Raw genomic sequence first — 6,485 nt, 5'->3', positions numbered from 1 at the left:
TTGCATGGTTTCTGCTGAGAAATCAGAGTTTATTCTTACTGGCTGTCCTTTGTAGGTAACTTTTTGTTTTTCCTGTGCTGCTTTCAGGATTCTGTCTTTGTCTTTGGTTTTGATGAGTTTGATGACGATGTGTTTTGGTGATTTTCTGTTAGGATCTATCCTGTTTGGTGTTCATTGGACTTCATAAATGGATATAGTCTCATCTTTCATCATTTCAGGGAAGTTCTCCTCCTGCAAATCTTGCACAGTTTTCTCAGTGGTGTTGTTTTTCTCTTCCTGTTCTGGAATTCCAATGACACGTAAGTTAATTCCTTTTGATGGTATCTCACATGAACCTTAGGCTTTCTTCATTTTGTTTTGTATTCTTTCTGATCCTTTTCCAAAGAAGTATTCAGGTATTTTTCTTCAATCTCATTAATTCTGTCTTCCATTGCATCAGTTCTTCTCCTTTGCCCTTCTGGTGTGTTATCTATTTCTGACAATTTAGTATTAATCTTCTGGATTTCTATCAGTAGATTTAGAATCATTTCCAATTTTTCATTTAATTTGTCATTTTGTTATTGTATTTTCTTCCAGAATTCTTCTTTGGTTTTGTTCTGTGTTTTCCTTGGTCTGTCTCTCAGTCCTTTGAAGATACCTAAATATAATTATTTTGAATTCCTTATCAGAGAGTTCCAATGCTGCTTCTTTCTCCAGGATGTGTTCTGGGTTTGTATCTTGTTCCCCTTTTTCTACCACTTTATCTTGCTTCTTTGTATGGACTGTGATGGTCTGTTGTCTCCGAGACATCATGGCGCTATTGCATTTAGATCTCTGTTAACTGTTTGTGAAGAGCAGCCAAGTGTGAGTCAGGCTTTTCTTGGTGGTTGTTTATCATTGGCCCCTTGGTGGAGAAGGAAGTGGTGGCTCTCAGTAAGTGAAGCTGCAGGAGGTGTGGATATAGTTGTGTTGTTTGGGGATTATTGCTGTCTTGCCCTTAGTTAGATAAAAATATTTATTGAATAACTATAAAGAAAGCTAAAGCAAATGGAGAAAAAATATACCATATAATCACACTGGAAAAGTAACTAAAGAAAAAAGGTAAAAGAAGAAAAAGAAAAGAAAACACAACAAATATAATCCAGAAATACATGGGGAGAGAGCAAAGAGAAAAAAAGAGTAACAGAGTAATGAAGAGAACATGGGAAAAATGCAAAAAGAGTAACAACGCACGGGGTTAACCATGAGAAAGGGGGTAAAAAAAACAAAACTTGAAACCAGGAACAGGGAAAAGAGAAAAAGGTGAAAACTAGAACCTGGGAGGGGAAGAATAAAGAACAATAGTAAAAGGGATAGAAGTAATATTAATAAAGTAGTTTTAAAACAGACAAAACCAACACACTAAAAAACAGAAGGAAAAAAGAAAAACCACGGGGGCAGGGAATGGCACCCAGGCTCCATCCAAGCACGCAGACTTGGGTGTAGTTCGTGTTGGTCCAGAAGGTGGGTTGGAGTGATACATGGTTCCACCTCCGTTCACCAAGAAGGTGTGAGGTATAAGAGTAAGAAGGAGAGTGTCGCATCTTTCTAGTCATACAGGTCCGAAATGTCCTTTGGATTATTGGCAAGTGGAGCCTGTTCTTAAGTCCCTGAGATCTGGGAGAATGCTGTCCCTTCAAATAACCAAAATGGTCAAAGGTCTTGTAAACATTCAAAATGGCTGCACCCTCTGAACAGACAAAAGTCTACAGCTTATTCCGCCATCCTCTTTGCTTCTTTCCTGTCCTCTTTGCTTCTTTCCCTTTTATTCCCCAGCCATCAGAACAGTCTTAAGTCCCTGGAATCTGGGAGATTGCTGTTGCTTTAAATATCCAAAATGGTCAAACTGCTTGTATATATTCAAAATGGCAGCACCCTTTGGACAGAAAAAAGTCCACAGTTCAGCCTGCCGTCCTCTTTGCTGGTTTCCCTTTTGTTTCCCAGCCACCCGAGGAGTCTTAAGTTCTTAAGTCCCTGGAATCTGAGCAAACGCTGTAGCTTTAAATATCCAAAATGGTCAAGCCTCTCTAAACATTCAAAATGGCTTCACCCTCTGGACAGATAAAAGTCCACAGCTCAGCCTGCTGTTCTCTTTGTTGCTTTCCCTTTTATTCCCCAGACACCAGAGCAGTCTTCCGTGCAGTCCCTGGCTAGCAGGACCACTTTTTGGGTTAACTCTTAAGTCTTAGCACCACTCGGCAGTCTCCAAGCTGTCCGTGCCATCAGGATCACTGCCAGACTGCTGCTGCGTATGTCTCCTTTTTTGGTGGTTTCATGCAAATTCTTCTGCTGGTTGGAGTTTAATCCACTTCTGTATCCTTTCCTTCAAGGCTCAGGGATCCAGGATTATCTTCTGAATCTGTGTTAATTGGTTCCCCTTTTCTTTGTTGAAGAGGGTCTGTGCAGTCCTTCTGCCTATTCTCCCATCTTACTGGAACCCCAGAATTTTTACATTTTATATACCACAACACAGTTATCAAAACTAGGGAATTAATGCCTGAACAGAGCTATAGACTTTATTCAGAGTTCACTGTTCTCACTAATGTCCTTTTACTGTTCTAGGATCCAATCCCAAATTTTGCCTTGAATTCACTTGCCATGTCTCCTTAATCTGCCCTAGTCTGAGAGAGTTCTCCAGTCTTTCCTTATCTTTCATGACTTCAAAACTTTTGAAGAGTACTGATCTGTTCACTTAGTAGAATGTCCTTCAGTTTGGGTTTGTCTTATTTTATTTTTGGTGATTAAATTCAGGTTAGTATATTTTGGAGCAAGAATTCATGAAATGATATGCCCTTTTCAGTGCATCGTAACGGAAGGAGAGGCATATGATGTTGACATCTTATTAACTGGTGATACTAATCCTTATCACTAGGTTAAGGTGTGGTGCCTGTCAGGTTTCTCCATTATAAAATTATCACTGTTCATTTGTAATGAATACATATCTAGGGGATAGTCACTTTGTGACTATTCTTTTCTCTTTTACACGCACACACACACCCCTAATAGTTGTTGGCTGCCATTGAGTTGGCCCCCTACTCATGACAACCCCTGTGCACAATGGAGTATGTAATGCTACCTGACTCTGCGCCATCCTTATGATTGAGGTGTACATCAGATCATTGTGATCCATTAGGGGTTTCACTGCTTGATTTTTTGGAAGTAGATCTCTAGGCCTTTTTTCTACTTCATCTCAGTCTGGAAGCACCACTGAAACATGTTCAGTACCATAACAACACACGTGCATCCTCCAAGAGACAGGTGTTGGTCGCGCATGAGATGTATTGGCTGGGAATGGAAGTCATGTCTCCTGCATGGAAGGTGAGAATTTTACCACTGAACCACTACTGTATGTGTGCATACACTTATATATGTATATATTCATTCATTCACTTAATTATTTATATTTTCATTGACTTTTTAAAAAATTTCTGTTAGTTACAGTGCAATACTGCTGTTTTGTTGCTCAGATTTTCTAACTTTGGCCATTGGAAGTACCTTCAGGTTGGTTCCTCTGTCATTGTAGTGCCCCCTTTCCTCTTTTTTTTAAAAATATTAATTAATTAATTTATTTATTTTTGAGTACTTCCTTATTTTTAGTCAACACAAGATGCTGTAGGGTCATTTTGTATTTTCCTTGCCTTAGCCCTGGAATCGGAAGCTTCTCCAAGGAGTCCCTTTTTACTTTTATTGGAGAGTGCCATTTCAAAACCCTGATCTGGGTGCTGTGGGTATGCTTGTTGATAATGGGGTGTTGTTGCTTCTAGGCCCTCTCAGTGGATAGAGCTATGGAAATAATAACTTACATGAACATGTATCATTATTTGTATCAATGTATCCATATTTTTTACAAAGAGTTATACTGATACCTACATTTCCATCACACACACTACACAAGGTTCATTCTAACTTTGCACCTTTTCAAAAGTGTAACTTCTCCAACAGTGAGAAATATGGCTGTTATTATTTATTTATAACACACTTCATTTATTTACTTGTTCAACTCTAACCTTTGCACCCATGTGAGAAACAACTGTATTAACTAGAGAAGGAGTTGGGTCATATCTAGCCTACTTCCTGTTTTGGTAAATAAAATTTTATCGGAACACAGACATGCCCAACCATGTTGTCTCTAGTTGTTCCTTTGCTACCATAGCAGAGTTGAATAGCTGTGAGCTTATGACCTGCAAAACTGTAAAGTAAAGTCTACTACCTGGCCCTTTATAGGAATAGGCTTTTAGAGGAAAAATTTGCCAACTTCTGGACAGAGTACTGATCTTTTATATATATACACACATATATATATATGTGTGTATATATATATATGTATATGTACATGTATATGTATATACACACATATACATGTACATATACATATTTATTTAGCCCCAGTCTAGCTACTTTGTTCAAAGTCACCTTTTCTTTCCACCTCCTTCAGTGTGGTTATTTTATTCATTTGTAATGCACTTCAGTAGTTTGTGTTTCCTTTTTGGGTCCCCACATAGTGGTTGGTTGTTTTTTGGGTATATGAAACATTCCTGTTCTTCTAAGAGTTCAAGCTATATAAGAAGGTATACTCAGAAATGTCACTCTCTCATTGTCTGTACTACCCCATCCCCATTTCACTGTTCTTCACCTTCTGCAAGCAACCACTTTCGAGTTTATGGTTTGTCCTTCCTGTTTATCTTTTGCCCAACTCAGCAGATACATGTTTTTGTTGTTGTTAGGTGCCATCAACTCATCTTCGACTCATAGCGACCCTATGCACAGCAGAACGAAACACCACCTGGTCCTGAGCCAGCTCCATGATCTCCAGTATACTTCAGCCTATCGCTGCAGCCACTCTGTCAATCCATCTAGTTGAGGGTCTTACCCTCTTTCGTCGACTCTCCACCTTACCAAGCATGATATCCTTCTCCAGGGAATGGTCCCTTCTGATAACATGACTAAAGTAGGTGAGACGAAGTCTGGCTGTTCTTACTTCCAAGGAGCATTCTGGCTTCACTTCTTCCAGAACAGATTTGTTAGTTCTTTTAGCAGTCCTTGGTGCTTTCAGCATTCTTCGCCAGCATCACAATTTAAAAATATCAATTCTTCTTCGGTCTTCCTTATTCATTTTCCAGCTGTCACATGCATATGAAGTGATTGAAGATATCATGTCTTGTGTCAGGCACACCCTAGTCCTCAAGGAGACATCTTTGCTCCTCAACACTTGAAAGAGATCTTTTGCAGCCGACTTGGCCAGTGCCACACATCATCTGATGTCCTGACTGCTCTTCCATTGGCACTGATTGTAGAGCCAAGCAATGTGAAGTCTTTGACAGCTTCAGTCTTTTTTTCCAAATTATCGTGATGCTGCTTATAAGTCCAGTTGTGAGGACTTTTGTTTTCTTACTGAGGTGTAATCCATGCTGCAGACTGTAGTCTTCAGTCTTCATCAGTAAGTGCTTCAAGCATGCTCACTTTCAGCAAGCAGAGTTGTGTTGTCAGTGTATCACAGGTTGTTAATGATTCTTCTTCCAGTCTTGATGCTACAATCTTCTATAGTCCAGTTTCTCGGATTATTTGGTCAGCGTATAGATTGAATAAGTATGGTGAAAGGATACAACCCAGACACACTCCCTTTTTGATTTTAAACCATGCAGTGTCCCCTTGTTCTGTTTGAACTATAGCTTCCTTGTGTTTGTACAGGTTCCTCATGAGTACATTTAAGTGTTCTGGAATTCCCATTCTTCTCAGTGTTATCCACAATTTGTTATGATTCACACAATCAAATGCTTTTGCATAGTCAATAAAATACAAGTAGACATCTTTCTAGAATTCTCTGCTTTGAGCCAAGATCCATTTGGCATCCTCAATGATATCCCTTGTTCCACGTCCTCTTCTGAATCTGGCTTGCACCTCTGGAACTTTTCTGTCAATATACTGCTTCAACTATTTTTGAATTATGTTCAGTAAGATTTTACTTGCGTGCAATATTAATTATATTGTTTGATAATTTCCACATTCTCTGGGATCACCTTTCTTTGGAATGGGTACACACATGGATCTCTTCTAGTCATTTGGCCCGGTAGCCATCTTACAAATCTCTTGGCATAACCGAATGAGTGCCTCCAGTGGGGCATCCATTTGTTGAAACATCTCAGTGGGTATTCTGTCAATTCCTGGAGCCTTGTTCTTCGGCAATTCCTTCAGTGCAGCTTTGACTTCTTATTATCATTGGTTCTTGATCGTATGCCATCTCCTGAAGTGGATGAAGATCTAACAGTTCTTTTTGGTACAGTGAGTCTGTGTATTCCTTCCATCTTCTTTTGATGCTTCCTGCATCATTCAATATTTTGCCTGTAGAATCTTTCAGTATTGCAATTCAAGGCTTAAATTTTTTACTCAGTTCTTCAGCTTGAGAAATGCTGAGCATGTTCTTCCCTTTTGGTTTTCTAACTCCAAGTCTTTGCACATTTCATCATAGT

Source organism: Orycteropus afer, unplaced genomic scaffold, assembly GCF_000298275.1.
Source record: "Orycteropus afer afer isolate SDZICR_OR568_19922 unplaced genomic scaffold, OryAfe1.0 scaffold00027, whole genome shotgun sequence".
Classification (NCBI taxonomy): Eukaryota; Metazoa; Chordata; class Mammalia; order Tubulidentata; family Orycteropodidae; genus Orycteropus; species Orycteropus afer.
The sequence above is the reverse complement of the archived record's forward strand: the minus strand, read 5'-3'. Positions refer to the sequence as shown.